A 16,675-nucleotide genomic window follows, 5' to 3' on the forward strand; every position below is an offset into this window, starting at 1 on the left:
GAAACTCTCAATTTTCGCCGCAGTTAACAGGAAAAACAAGAACTAGATGTTTATTAATGGTTATCGGAATTTGAAATAAACGCACCTTCAGCACTTAAATTATATCTTCTTAATTTTTGCTCCGAAAAAACAATCTCTAATAAAAGCATTCTCAGTGTACTCCACTATATAATTATATCAGTCCAATTATAGAAAGAACACATTAATTCATCGTTACAACGTCTAAGTAGCGTGTCTGGTGACGTAATTACTTACTTCTAAGATTTTGGGTCAAATAAGACCAGATGTCAGCTGTCAGCGGAAGTACTAACTCTGCTAACTGCGATAAAATTGTGCAGACGTTTGTAAAAATATATTTACAATATATAAATAAAATGCAAAGCTTGCGAGTTGAGCAGCATTCAGCCTTTCCAGTTGGCGGCACTTAATTACAGCCGCTTGCGTGCAACTTCACTTGAAATTGATTCCAAATTAATTTGCATTTCACCAACAAAAACTTTCTGCGCACATAAATGTACTAAAGAATATTGATTAAGCAGTGAAATTGTACTGCAATTAGCAAGGGATTTTCTCTTTACAAAGAGATTTCATATTTTATTGAAATTTCGGTTTAGAAGTATATTATGATTTATATTCTATCCTCAGGGCTTCACACATGATTCCGGATAATTGATGGCAACTTTTGTTAAATGCCTGTGGCTGTCTGTGTTAATATTGCATTTTTGTTGTTAAACCAAAAAGCATAGAACAATAATTTTAATTTATCAAAAGTGGTTTTCATGTTTAGATACATATCTTATCAATCGAAGAATTTAGTGAAGATGAATTTGTGTATAATTAAGTGGTAGCAGAGATAGTGGAAGACAATAAATGTTCGGCAATCATATGCAAATAAGCACGTGAGCATATAATAAACCCGGTAGTAAATAGTTTTAGTTACAAATTACTTTTTAACTAGTATTAACCTAACTCGTTATTCTCCCAATTAAACTTTTTCCATACAAAACAACTGGTCACTTACACTTACATGCTGACGTTCTATCGTCAGGCTTTATGACTGTAGTGTCTAAATCAATATACTAGTTTATTTATAGCCTAAAAAGTAATTACAAAACACTATTTTCGATGACATTTTGAGGTTTTAGAAAATGCTCCGAAAATTCGAAGTTGATATGGAAAAAAGTTTCTCAGACATGAGCGTACTTGTAAGAATTGTTTAACTTAATGTAATCGTCTTCCAAACCCTTAAACGGGTTTTTCTCGAAGCTGTATTCATAGTCGGTGAGAAAAATTTCATTAAAAGAGTTGAACCGATCGACTTGAAAATTTTTCAAGGTATTCTTAGATATATTTGCCTGGTAATGAGCCATGATAATAATTTCGATTTTTAAGCCACTATGAAGTGTAAATATTTTTGCATAAATTTCTTTGTTTTGGGAAGTCGCCATTTTGTCAAATATCAAAATTTTAACTAATTCTTCGATCAGTATCCTATACACATCAACATTTATGTTAGTAATAATATAATTTTTTGGTTTTTGGATTTGAGTTAATTTTAAGCAGAAAAATCTTCCTCACCGCCAGACACCTTTATTTCGGATTTCCTTCTGGAGATCAGCTACGGGATCAACAGAATACAACATTTTTCAAAATATAATAAAAAAATTTTAACGTACATTAAATTCTGTAAATGTATATTTCTTTTATTTATATATAATATATAATAAAATCCCCTTCAAAATAATTCAAGAAACCTGCATTTCGACTTTCTGACTTGCGGAGGAATAAATATAGGTAAAATAACTATTCAAATGATTGCTTTTCAGTTGGCATGAAACTGGCTCTTTAGAACTACTTAATGGTGTAACTGAAATCCTAGTTGCAAACCAATTATATTCGTACTTGTTTGTAACATAAGTGTTGTCTGTGATTTTGTGTATCAAATGCTACGCAAATATTCATATTATCAACACAAATACAGTCTAGTCTAGCATTTATCTATTGTGTACTAAACATTATATAACTCATTATATACTGCACATATTTATCCATCACTTTAAAATTGTATATGTTTACTCATATGTATATATATATATATATATATATATATATATCCTTTATATAACTTTACAGTTTTATATTAACTTGCAATCAACTGTCAATCCAATAAGTGTTTAACCAACAGCAACATTCCCTAATCATCTTAAGTGTTGGGGTCCATAATGTTGTCTACTTTGTGGCATGCTTCATTAACTTTCACTTACTCAGATACTTCAAATTCGCAATTAAATCTAAGGCAGCACATTCGAAATTATAATACTTAAGTATTTATGAAGCAGTCCAGCGGAAATTATACACAATCCCAAAGTATTTATATTGTTATTATTGTAATTATTCCGTTTGAATTGGCTTTGTCAACATAATTGTGTTTCTATCAAGAGTATTACGAAAATAGTTATACTATTAAAATATATTAAACAAATTTCTTGAGCTTTTATCTGATCCGATTAAAGTAATTTATCTAGTAGATCACCAAAAGCCCTCTTTCACGTTTTCTGGTGGGAAAAAGGATTGTATAATTACAATTTTTCAAATGAATTCGTTTAGCTGTGTACCACTTAATATCTTTTGACCCCTTCTTCCTTACATAAGGTACTATATATAGCTATACTAAAAAAGATGGTGCAAAACCGAATCACACAATAGTCTTCATCAGACGATGTCGCGATAGTTATATCCTTATTATATTTGAAGCTATTTTACAAATGGAGGGTCATACATGCCGTGTGGGGCCTTCCAAGTGCCAACGAAGGTTTCAAGAAGCTTTTTCAGCGTATTAGAGGTACTTTTTTCAACCTCAGGTTCTTTGTATGCTACAGCATAGTTGTCGCAAAAATTTAGCAAAAATTGAGTCTCAAATGGTAGCGTAAACTTTGTGGGATGTGCTCCTTTTTGTCTTCTAATATATGTATACTGTCAATTAATAAGAATTCTATTCATTCCTTAAAGATATAAAAATTTCGAATTTTTCCAATTTAATTATGGAGTAAGTCTTTCGAGTTTAGTAAAAATGTAAGACAATATTTGTATAACTGCATACATCTCCCACGCACAACAAAACGACAATACCTCGATGGCAATTCATCAGTGGTTGCAAAGTATTGCGACAACTCCTGAACTCAACACACATACAGTTTTTTATTTTTGTGGCGCGTGTTGCAAGAGATTTTGTTAAATTACTCACGATTTTTACAGATTGAATGCAAGTGCACAACGCAAGTGTGGCATGCCGCACACTTACAGCTGGAATCGTTATAAAAGCTATCGCCGATATATATACATATCAATAATATAGCGGTAGCAATACATGGGAAACATAAAAAAAACGAATGTGCGTCACATGAGCATCAGTATTGATTAAACACAACAGTTTTTATACCCGAGAGCAACACGATGCAATCAGTTGGTGTAGATTCATACACCCAACAAGGTGGGTGAAACTTGTATTTAACAAATACTCAGAAATTGAAACAATCACTCTTTGGGCACTAGTCTACCATTAGCCACTTTAGGATAACTTCATCAAAATACTCCTTCTGCTATAAGTAAGTACCTCCAGTGGAACGAGAGGCCAGAAAACTGAGTGTTACGTTTTCCAATTATATCGAACAATACTATTAATTTCTTAGCTGTTTTCAAATATGGTAATAAGTTAAGCCAATTCAGTTCTAAATTCAGTTATTATTCATACAAACTGAATTATTTAGAAAATTATTGTAGTATTTGCAGTCATATTGAAAGGCTTTTGATTAATTTGTTTAGATGTCACTTGCTTTTTTAGTACGAAACTTTATCTTTCTAACGTCATATAGCATAATTAGGTGGCACACAGATTGCTAAAACCATATATCGGCAAAATAATAAATTTTTTACCAGACCCTATATATTTTGAGAACAAGTTTCATAGGAGATAGGAATAATTTAAAAATTTCGTTATAAAACGGGAAAAATGTTCATGCTGAAAAGACCCACCATACATAATTAATCTTGCTTCCTTATCACTTTTAACAAACTTTGGTAAATTCATTTAATATATTTATTTAATTATTTTTAGGCAATAAAATTCGGAAACATGAGAACTGCGAGAGAATTATACATTAAAACGGTGGTGATAATAACGCGATTAGGATTATAGAATGCGTCAGAGCGCAAGCAAATTCTTAGATCTGAGTCTATTTTACCATAGTTTCCATTTCATTTTAAACACGTAAAGTGCGCTCCGAAAATAAAGTTCGACCTGAGCTTTGCATTGCGCCACGACACCACTCTATAAAAAATGTTCAACGGTATATACATTCGAGCAACTCATTACTGATAAATTGATAGAAAATGCAATGCACTCTTTTACCCAGAGTTGCTCTTTTTGTCTGACACTTCTATTGTGCTGGAATTTTCAAATATATATGTATATGTATGTATGTATAGGTACGTATATTTTCCAACCAAAGTTCTCCCAATTTAGAATATACGCTGCTACAGTGTTTGGCAGACAGCCTCTTTTGTGGATTCGATATTCGAAGTTGATAAAGTTTCCGCTTTGGCTTGTTTTATTTTATATTATATTTCAGTTTTCCGTTTTCTCTATTTTGTTCGAGTTGTTGTTTAAAACTTACGCTCGCTCTTCGCACACTGTCATTGACTACGCAAAAATGCAAATGTATTTGAGTGTGACAGCATGGCAATAACAATGACAATATCAACATAAAACAATTTCAACCCAAATTGCATTCGCAATTCACACTGCGACAAATGCCCAAGTATCACAACAACAAGTTGCAATTTCCATTTTGATTAGTGTCAAAGAAATAAGTTATTTCTGACTAAGGAAACTAAACAATGCGGAAAAGTTTGGTTAAAACTTAAAACTTGCCGGAGCAGAGAAAAGAAGTGATGGAGCGTAAGAATAATATTGCAGAGAACTTAATTTGCAGCATTTTGCAATTGTGTTTTTAGGTTAAGTTGGTGAGAATGTAATGCTGATCTGGTTTGTTTATAGCTTGGATCAATTGCTTCAATTCAAGTGCACTGATTTTCGTACTGGTTTTATAATATGGTTGATAGAACCTAATAGCATTCCATCTTCTGAATGTCCACTTTGATCCTAATTACAAGTAATCACAAAAAATTACTGGCGCATAAAATAAAAAATTTGAATAGAAATCTATCGTCCTAGCATACAATATTTTTATACCTGAAACTAAAACAGATTTATATATGATACGGGCGACTGTCTGTCCGTCCTACCGTGCAAACGATAACTTGTATGAAAATTAGGTTATTTAGATGAACCTTGGTATACATATTCCTCTGAGGAATCGGACCATTGAAACTCCCACATAATACCATTGATCGAAAAACTATAAAGGACTATAGCTAAGCCATAAATTAAGACACGAAATTTGGAACAAGGAATGACAGCAGGCAGTAGTCTCTGGTTAAAAAATCATTAAAAAGGAGACGTGGGATCGCATCTTAATACATGGTGCGTTCCAAAGTAAACAGAACTTAAAAAAAAAAGACAGAACAAATGGTTTATCGGCAAAATCAATAAATTTTATTCAAAATAGTCTCCTTCTGCTTTATTACAGCTTTTTGCACGGTCCAAAAGAACGAGTGTTTTAGCTCGTTGCCCGGTTCGGCCGCCAGTATGCCGGTGCAAGCCTTTTGAATGGCCTCCACGTCTGCATAACGCTTTCCTTTCATCGGCAAATGCATTTTTCCGTAAAGGTTGAAGTCGCACGGTGCCATATCAGGTGAATACGGGGAATGGTTGATTGTTAAAATGTGATTTTTGGTCAAATAATCGGCCACAAGCGTCGATCGATGAGACGGCGCATTATCGTGCAACAAACGCCAACTTCCATCTTCGCGATATTCGGGCCGAACACGTCGAATACGCCGCACCAAACGCTTCAAAACTCCAAGGTAGAATACCGCATTAACGTTTTGGCCGGGTGGAAAATTCTTTGTGGACAATACCCTTGGAATCATAAAAACAAATCAGCATTGTCTTCACTTTTGACTTCACCAGGCGAGATTTTTTCGGTTTCGGCTTATTTCTCATATATGTCCTCACGAACACTTTGAAAACGATGAAACCACTCGTGCACTCTGCTACGGGATAGGAAATCATCGCCATAAACTTGTCTCAACAATTGAAACGTTTCGGTAAAGGTTTTACCAATTTTAAAACAATTTTTAATGTTGGCTCTTTGTTCGAAGCTCATTTTCGCACCGATGACAAGAACATACTGACAATTAAAACGCAATAACTTCACTTCCAATAGATGAGATGTCATGAAATTTTTACTGGAAGTCGATAAAGGATAGCAGATTCTAACGCACTAGTCGACATATAGATGGCCACTAGAGTTTACTTTGTTACATTTCTACATATACATATCTCAGGAACTGCTCGACCAACATGAACCAAAGTGCATAACATTAGTCATTATGTTACAGTACATCGGAATAAAACTTTTCCCCAATAGTGCCATCTCAAGTGTAAAATACCGACTATGGGAACACCAGTGCCTATGACTGACTTATTACCGAAAATAACGGTCAATTGGTGAATTAGATTAGTGAAAAGCAGAGAGTATCTTCTCTTGATAATAGAGTGGCATTGTGTCAAAAATGTTTGATATCGGGTCCATACTTCCTTACTTGTTTATAAAGGTTTTATAAATGGGATCTTCTTCATTCTGTGGAATACTTAATAATACCAGGCGATGATCTCTTAAACACAACATTTTACACCCATACCACTGGGTTAGTGTTAGTCTTTCGCGTGAGCAAATTATCGTAACATAACCTAATATAAGTTAAAGTTAATTATAATGCACGTTAATTAATACACGACTTCTTCTGTTAGCCATCTAATTTTTTCTACCGGTTGCTTTTTTTATTTTTCTGCTCATCATGCTCATCAAGCTCAGCGTCATTCTTAATGAGTGAACCGATTTAGAAAAGTACGCTTTACGGTTGACGCCAGTGGGAGAGGTAAAATCGGTTAGTGACTCAATGCTACACCACAGTGTTGTTGCTGTTTAAATGACTGATGATAATTCAACCAAAACAGGTTTTATGCTATGATTGCATTCGCTATTGTTATTGCGGCCACGCTGAATGATAACTTTATCTTATTAAGCGCAAAGTAAGCCACTCATAGTAGACAGAGAATTTCGCATATCACTATAACTTATATAACAAATTTTTTGAAATCGTTGAACCTGAGGCTCATTTGCTTGCCATTCCATAACTATACTCACAATTTTATGGTTTCTCCTTCACACTTCATAGTTTAGATTAAAATAATGACGGAGAAAGAACTGACTTTCCAAGAAAGTACAAATAGGAATAGGGTTACTAAATTGTAAAGAACGATATGATGACTTCTAAAAAGGTTTGGAACAGTTAAATAACTTAATAAATTGAAAATCTTGCATTGATATGAAACAAAGGATAAGACAGTCAACCGAGAATCTGGAAAAGGTAAAAACCATCAAGAAAGACATTATGGAAAAGGAGCATTTAAAAAAATATGAACAGGTGAAAACCCGCTCAAACTTAAAGAAGATGTTGCTGTTTCTTCAAGATAAACGATTTCAGTAAACAATACAGCACAAACAGCTGCTGTTAGCTGTATTGAATTCGTCAAGCGTTGGAAAGTAGTGAATCGTACAAACTACACCAAACAAACTGGTGGGACTTGTGTTGCAAGCGTGCGCTATCATATCCTCTCACGCATGCGCAATAGTGTTGCGCTTCTTTCTTTGACGAAAGAATTGTTTCTTTCCACAACTAAATATATATCAGTAACCTCTTAGTTTCGAACCTTACCTAAAACTGGAATAAAATATAAAACCCACAATTTGTATGAGTGAATATCACTTTAATGAGATCTTCGTATACTTTCTTTTATCAATTCAATTCCTTATAAAGTATATACATTTTATGATAAGCGTCACAAGTTGAAGCCTTGCACGTCTATCTGTCCGTCCGTCAGTTTTTGAAATATCGATTCTGAAATATTTCTCACGTCACAAGAAACTGCTCATTTGTCGGAACCGCCGATAGCGGACCAATAAAGGATATATCTGCCATACAAACTGATCGATCAAAATCAAGTTCCTGCATGGAAAAATTTTTATTTCACAAAATCTGGCATTGTCCAGGTCAACGCTACAATTTTTAAAAAAATGTCTTAAGTTCAGATTACTATAGCATATAGCTCTATATATTTCCTTTATTAAGTAATTTCAAATGGCTCGAAAAAAGATTCGGTCGGGCCGAAAAAAGATTCGGTCGGGCCGATCATTTAAATATTAGTCTACAGTAGTGTCAAAATCAATACGAGCTAAGTTAGTGGATAAATGCTCTTTCGAACTTAGTCGTTAATGTCGTCACAATGTTATTTATAGGCCTACTGTGAATAGCACCAAAGTGAAATTATATTAAAAACATGTGTCGTTGCACATTGCAGAAAGTGATGCCATATTTCTTGTACAATATTTCCTGGATAAGAATTATATCTATAATTATCGTTTCTTATTTTGTCTACCAATAAATATTAATGAATAGTTATTATAAGCGTAACGTAAACGCAATAAATGACGGGAAATGGAAAACATGAGTTCCAAGGTGCAGAAATAATTAAGAGAATGAAGACGAGAGTTACAACTTTTTTTTTTTTTTAAAGAAAAACAAGAACACATAGATTAATTACAGAAAACAGACAGTAAACAATAACTCAAAGCCACGACATTTATTTCTTTACGAAAACCGCAACTGCCATGGCAAGACTGCCGTTACACGCTTAAAAAGGAAACGCTGGAAATTATACAACGATAAGTAAACAAAAAGAAAAAAGAATCACACTAATCGCCAACGAAGTAAAATTAATAAAAATGCCTTTCGCACAATAAAGCAATAACAAAACGACAATCAACAAACAACAACAACGACCAGCAAGTAAATAAATGGCTGTGTAAATGCGAAGACTGAGTGAAAGTGAAACCAGCTGACTGGGTGGAAAGGGCGGAAAATAAATAAAATTAGCATCAAACAAATAGGGAAAGCAACTGGCGAACAAATACAATGTAAAAATAGACGAAGAAACAAACTAAGGATGTAGTAATAATAATAAAGGTCGCTCGGTCTGGCCGCAAACGAAGCAAGAAAATCTATTACACGAAAAACAAAAACAAAACCAACAAATTCAACTTAAGCAGCGGCCTAGCGAGGAGTCTACGCATTCAGCAAATGGTATTGCACATTCAAGATACATACGCAATAATAATAATAATAATAAAAATAACGGCACGTCGACCGGAAATATAATAAGCGAAAAACAAACTAAATGAGCTACTTGAAAAATGTGGTCACAAATGAGACTGACGAAAGCGGTGACTAAAGGCTGTGAAAACTAACCACGTATGCACTTACAAAAGCTTACCTTAAGGAAGTCGTAGAAAACTTAAGCTATCGGAAGTGCAAAGTCTCATTGTTGAGCAAATTGCAAAAACCAACCAACCTGGTATTATAAGTTTTGTCCCAGCAGGTTCAGAACATCTCATTAACAATTTATAAGAAATCTTTTAATCAGGTTTCCTTACGGTATTTATACAAAATAACTTTGTTCCAATTAAATAATTATTAAGAATGTTCTAATTGAAGTTCTATAGGTAGATAGTTTTAAGCTCTAGATTTCTAGTCAATTTTACATATAAGCTGAGGCAAAGAAGTGTCTAATCAAGAAGCAGAGCTCAATCCGTAACATGATACACACGTGAAAAGTCCTTCGAGAAATAAAGGACGCCGCTAAACTGAGTGGATAGAGTTTGTTAGTGGAAAGCCTAAGAAAGATTACTATGAGTCCGAACATGCTTGATTTAAGTGATTTTAGATATTTGCAACCCAAATCAATTTATGTTTAGGTTAAATTAAAACAAGGAAGGAGGAGCTCAGTTCAGGTGTAACCTTTTATACTCTTGAAACTTGCCAGGATCAAAGCTTGGGAAATACCTTATGCACAACGATACATTGTATTTAGAAAAACGTACCTGTACAATTTTATTAAGATAACTGACATATTGGCAGATATATGCGGTACAAAGTCAGCCGGAAGTTCACAAATCTTTCTATTAGGTATATATGAGCTAAGGGAATTATTGATGCGAATCAAACTATTTGTGACGTACAGACATTAACATTGATTGACCGATATTTTTAATAAAAAGTTCGCAATAAGAACTGGTGTTCAGTTAAAAAGTTTTGCTCCGATGTGGGCAAGTTTGGAGGTTGTAAGGTGGCACACATCAAAGGCACTATTCGTGTACAGCTTTAACCGGATATATTGATTAGTTCTTTATTTATATACTGGTAAATGAAACAAAAAAATGTTACATGGAAAGTAGGCGTGGAATGTCAGGATAATATTATCTACCGAATATGGTTGACACGGTTGAGTGGCCAGGGTCGTCATCCGATTTCATCCATTTTTACAGTGGCGGTAAGGGTATTTTAAGGATTTGTCCTGTCCGAATATGTTTACAATAGCTTGTATAGTTTAGGAGATATGTACAATAAACCTTTAAAAGGGCGAGGCCACGTTCATATTTTCTTTTAATTTTTAGCCCACAGGTGCTCCTTGTTACTGCGATTCCCTCTTTTTTTGGTGTTAATTTAAGGAACTTTATATGTTTTCGTTTAATGGCGTTTGGTGGGCGTGGCAGTTTTCCGATGACGCCCATATATGCAGATTGTTGTTGCACACATAAACAGATTGAAGGACGGAAAGTCATTCACTGGGATTTCAACACGTCCCATTATTCTGATCGTTTATATATACATATATACATATAACCATATATGTTATGTCAGTTATCTTAATAAAATTGTGAGCGTTTTTTTCTAATAGCGGTGCATCTGTGTGCCTAAACTGCATTGCCTTTGCACCCATATAACTATAATATATCAAAATTTTCAAACACCTGATTGATTTTACTCCGTTCATATTTATCACAAATATGACCATGTGAGATACCTGAATGAAACTCAGAGAGCATCTTTTTCATTAACAATATGTGATGATGCCAAAATTAGATAAAATCGGGTCAACTCTGTCCCCAATATGCGCTTTATAGTATTCCCAATTTTCTAGTTACAAGCTACAAAGCGCTTAGGTTGGTCAAAATGTGTGATATTTTCTTAAACATGATACAACTATATTGACGTTTTACGCTCAATATGTAAGGATTTGGTGTAAGCTTGGGTGAGAACACATGCAAAGTTGCAAGTCATTCTGTCATTTAATTCTTTGTTTCCAAAGCCATTTGAAATCGGCGAGTCAGAGTATTTCTTTGTTTTGAAAGGTTTAAAAGCAAAGGAAATTGATGAACAATTGTTAGAAGTGTATAAGGAGTCCTCACCTTCAAAACGCACCGTTGAAATTTGGGCTGGTGAATTTTAACTAGGATTGGAGACGATCCAAGCGAAGGACGACCAAAAACCGCAACCAAGCAGAAATCATTGAGGAAGTTTATAATATTGTTAGTGAAGATCCAAATTTGTCGAAGAAATTGCTAATGCCATAGGCATGTCAGATGAATTAGTACTTCATATTTTTCATGGAAAATTACATATGAAAAAGCTGTTTGGAAAATTAGTGCCGCACACGTTAACAATTCAGCAAAAGCTGAATCGAAAGCAAATTTTTCGGCATAATTTGGAGCGTTTTAGGCAGAATTAACCCTTATGTTAGTAACCAACTTTACCGACGTCTTTTAGTAACCGGGTACCCTATCTGAGTATTATTATTATTTTGTTTATTTTATTAAAATTTGTTTTTTCTAAATTAACTTATTTAATCAATTTCTAAAAAGTTTTTTTCTTCAAATATTAATAGTCAGTGACAATTTAAAGATAAAAACAAATAACAACGTAAAATAAAAAAAAAATTTAAAAAAATAGAAAAAAATGAACTCACAAATAGCTTTCTTTTAAGTTAAAAAACGACGATTTGAGAGCTTAAAATGCAATATTGAATTTTTTTAATCTATTCACAAAAATACACCGCGGTGGGTACCCGGTCGATTTCTTGTCGTTTTATAACCATGGATGAGACTTGGATCTACCACCATGATCCTAAATTGAAACACGAAGGTTACAGTGGAACGAAGCTGGTTGTTCAGCTTCAAAGGTGAAATCACAACGATCAGAAGGTTATGGCATCAGGTTTTTAAAATGCGAAAGGAATTTTGTTAATTGACAATCAATTCTGAATATTATTGGCCTTAGGATCAGCTGGATGAAAAAGTTCGTAAGAAAAGACCTAGTTTGCCGCACAAAAAATCATTTTGCATCAAAACAATGCACCTGCCCACAATTGTATTCTAACAAAGACAAAATTCAACGAATTAAAGTACCTTTGCTTGAGCAACCACCGTATTCACCATATTTGGCTCTCTGCGACTACTACCTCTGTAGAAACCTGAAACAATTCCTTCGTGAAAAGTGTTATAAGTCAAATGAAGAAACTATTACAGCCGTAGACGGGTATTTTGCAGAGCTTCCGGAAAGTCATTATAGGGATGGCATAAAATTATTGGAGGATCATTGGAATAAGTGTATTGAAGTTCAAGGAGATTATATTGAATAAAAAAATATATTTCGTACCAAAAACGGCATTTTTTTTATTTCGAGCGAAGAAACTTTTTAACCAACCTGTACATATATCACATTTGGAGATGATTAATATAATTTTAGCTGACCTGCATTAAAATATAACAATAAAACTAAGTAAATCTATGACCTATAATATAACCTAACCTAACGGTTGTTTGTATCACCTAAAAATTATCGAGTTAGATATAGAGTTATATAGGTTTATATAAATGATCAGGATGATGAGACTAATTGAAATCCGTGTGACTGTTTGTCTGTACGTCTGTGCAATGACGAGTTCGTAAAAGGGCGCAATCGGAATACTGCCACGCCCACTTATAACATTAATCGAAAATCTATAAATTGCCATAACCAAGCCGCCTGGTGGGCGTGGCTCCGTCTGCTAATCCGTTTAATGTATATATCTCCTAAACTATTCAATCTATATCACTCTAATTTACATAGAACATATAATTTTTACACCTCTTATGACAGCATGAAAATCGGATGATAACCACGCATACTCCCGTTATAACTGTTTTGTTAAAAACTACTAAAACAGCTATAAATCAATAATCAGGGACATTTCATTGCTAAATCGCTTCGTTAAATACATTTGCAATTCCAGAGCAAATATGAATGAAACGACTGTTGAGAAAAAGTTTTGAAAAATTAAATTCTCATTATATACTAATTTATCTCGCTCCCAAAAATTTTTAATATGCTTAACCATCGGAATATGCTACCCACACTCTGCTCTTATATCTACATAAGCATGGTTACTTAGCTGCGGCCTTTCTGGTTTCAATTTTGTGGGCATTCTTGTGGCAAGCAACCAATCTGTAGAAGTTGAAAGCTTTGAATCTGTAAGTACCAAAGTGGCGATAAAAAAAAGCAACAGGCTGGGCACTCAAGGAGAGTGTAAAACTTTAAATGTGCTAATATTTTCAGCTTTACTAGGCTAACAGGAAAAATGCAAAGCGTTAAAGTGTAAAATTGGGTAAATGTTTATTGACACAAATAATAGATTGGATGGTGCACAAAGGGCCAAAGAGCATGATGAAACTAAAAAGGAAATCAAAGAAATATCCAGATATGAAAATAAATATACAAACTTATATAATTTAAACCAGAAACAATCGACTTGAAGGTTTGAATTGTCACCCTGAGCATTTGCACCGAATGACAACCATAGACTTGACACGTAAGACGGTCAAGGAGCAGAAGCGGAACTAAATGTATAAATATGTATGTATATATATTTAAATGCGTAGGCTTCAAGCGTCCATTTGTCGAATTACGATATCGAACACATCCAAATGACACAAAAGGTTGACTTTTTCAAGTGTGAAAGTCAAAAGAAGTCAAAAGCAAAGTGCGTGCTTAAGCAGAGAATAGAAGTGGGTGAGAGAGTTCAAGAAAAACATATTTGCATAACGGTCAAGCAAATTTTCGAAAATCTTTTGCACAATTTTAGGCGTTGAAGCCACACGCTGTGATATTAAAATCTTGATGGCTTAAGTGCTGTAATGCCAATTTGACTAACGAACCTTCGGAAGTGGGTTAGGCACAGCACTGTTTTGTGAATATTTTTGCTTTCGCTTTAATTTTGTTTTACAAAAGATTTTTAGGTATTTATTTGTATGGATTTTCCCCTTCGTAGCATTTAAGTTTTTGTTGCGTGCCTTTTGGCACTCAAAATCGCTTTGTTTACGCTTCTCTTCTTTGAGTATTTATATATTTCCAACTTTGCTTTCACTATTTTAGGTTGTCAAACAATCGATAAGTGACAAGTCAGCTGCCAATTTGGGACTAATTTATGCTGAAGTAATTACCCATAAATAAGTGGCAAATTATTGTGGGCGTAAGTGTGGAAAAATAATACAGAAGTGGCGTGCAATGTTGGCAAAACAAAATATAATATAACGGTAGTTAATTTCTAAGTGAACTTGTGTGTGTGTAATTAAACTGAATCTGAACTGAGTGTGGCTTGTGCGTGGGCACTAATCCACGTAAAACAGAATATGTTGGTTCAAAGCCTGCCACTCCGAATTCAAATCTGTGATATAGCAGTCGAAAAGTTTTCTTTCGAAATTTTTTTAACAGCTGAGCGGAGAATATATATTATCTTAACACAATATTATTCGTAAAGAATATTTTTCACAACCTTTTAACATTAACACACCGTAATGATCGTTTTGACTCCTTCTTTCTGAAAGTATAAGAAATGTAATAGATACAATTTACAGAGAGTTCGAATGCTCCATAAAAATAGTACTCGAACAGTATTATATAATTCTTTACAGACTTCGAATGCTGCGTAGAAATATTATGTCCCTTTGAAATTTGTAACAATTATTTAGTGGCTTTAATTGTGTTATATAAAGTTGAATTCTATAAATGAGGCTTAATTTTATTTATATGGGATATTAAGGTGCAGATTTGATCCACTAAAAGTCTCCGATATGTTCATTTTCTTCTTTAGGATTAATGCATCAAATCATTTAAGGGTTAAAATTAAATAGATAAATATACCTGTTCCAAAATGATAGAATTAAATATTTGAACAAACAGAAATTGTCAATAAAATAAAAGTATCTATCAGAGCCTAAAAATTTTCTAGCTGTTCAAAATTTTTTTGCAACAATTTTAAATGAAGAATGTATACAATTTTGAAATTTCTTATGTATATTTGATAATATTCTCCGAAATTGTTGAGTTATCCGTCATATGAGCATGAAAACGTTTTTTTAGAAACCGCCATTTCCTCTAAAATCAAAATGTTTATTGGTACTTCAGTTAATAACTGTTATTATCTATAGTAATAATTTTTTATTTTGGTTTTTGGATTTTTTTGGTTATTTAATTTAATAATTTTAAGCAGAAAAATTTTCCACAACGAAGTACACCTGTTTCCGGAGATCCTCCTGGAGATCGGCTACAGGATCGAGGGGATTTCGACATTTTTCTAAATTAATATCTTATTTCAAAGTGCATTAAATTCTGTAAATGTACATTATTTTATTTATTTAATAATAATCGAGTAAAATATTCACGAAAAATTCGTTTTTTCTGATGTGCAAATGCGTATAACCTCTTATGCCTTAGATCTAAATAAACCTTATTAGTATATGAAAAAACTCAAGTTAAAGTTTTAAAAATCGCATATAGGTAAAAGGCTTAAATATATTTACATAAAACAACTCCAAAAATGCGGCCCTAAATCCCTCAGCCCTTCATTATGTTTTTATAGACTATATACAAATGACCAACTGACCAACTCACACACTGAACGACATAATACAAGTGAGTACTACTGCGACATCATGACTTTGCATCCTTAAGCATTCACATGTTGTCCCAGCAATTTTATCCCAAATTATTGCGCAACCACTACAATATCCAATACATACATTGAATGCCAAATTACTTAAGTGGCTAAATGTTTCCTTACAAGCTTGCTAAAGCTGGCCCTGCGGCTGTGTTGGCATGTGGGTGGATTTTCTACTTGACTCTGGCACTATGAATTAGTCGCACAAATACGCCAATTGAATAATTAAATACGCATATGCCAATTTGAGTTCAGATCATATATGAATTAGGCGGCCCAGGAGGAAAATCAACTATAATTAGATGTGGGGGAGTGATGTAGCATAAGTGCGTACACATGTCATACGTATTACGCATAAACATTATATATACACATACATACTACATAATCAAGCGGATAACGGTCCGCTGTGCTAAAATCACTAATGTTCAATTAGCCATGTTTTCGTCGCCTGTCGCCATCACTGTCCATTTGCAAACAATTTGGGTGGTCATTAATAAAGCTTGCCGCTAGAGGTGGAAGTAATGTTGTGAATAAACCCAAATTTAATTAAAATTATATTGTAGTTAACTCTCAAATACTGTTCGATGAGTTATTGTCACCGTTAAGGTTTTGCGT

The sequence above is a fragment of the Bactrocera oleae genome, chromosome 5, assembly GCF_042242935.1.
Source record: "Bactrocera oleae isolate idBacOlea1 chromosome 5, idBacOlea1, whole genome shotgun sequence".
NCBI classification, from domain to species: domain Eukaryota; kingdom Metazoa; phylum Arthropoda; class Insecta; order Diptera; family Tephritidae; genus Bactrocera; species Bactrocera oleae.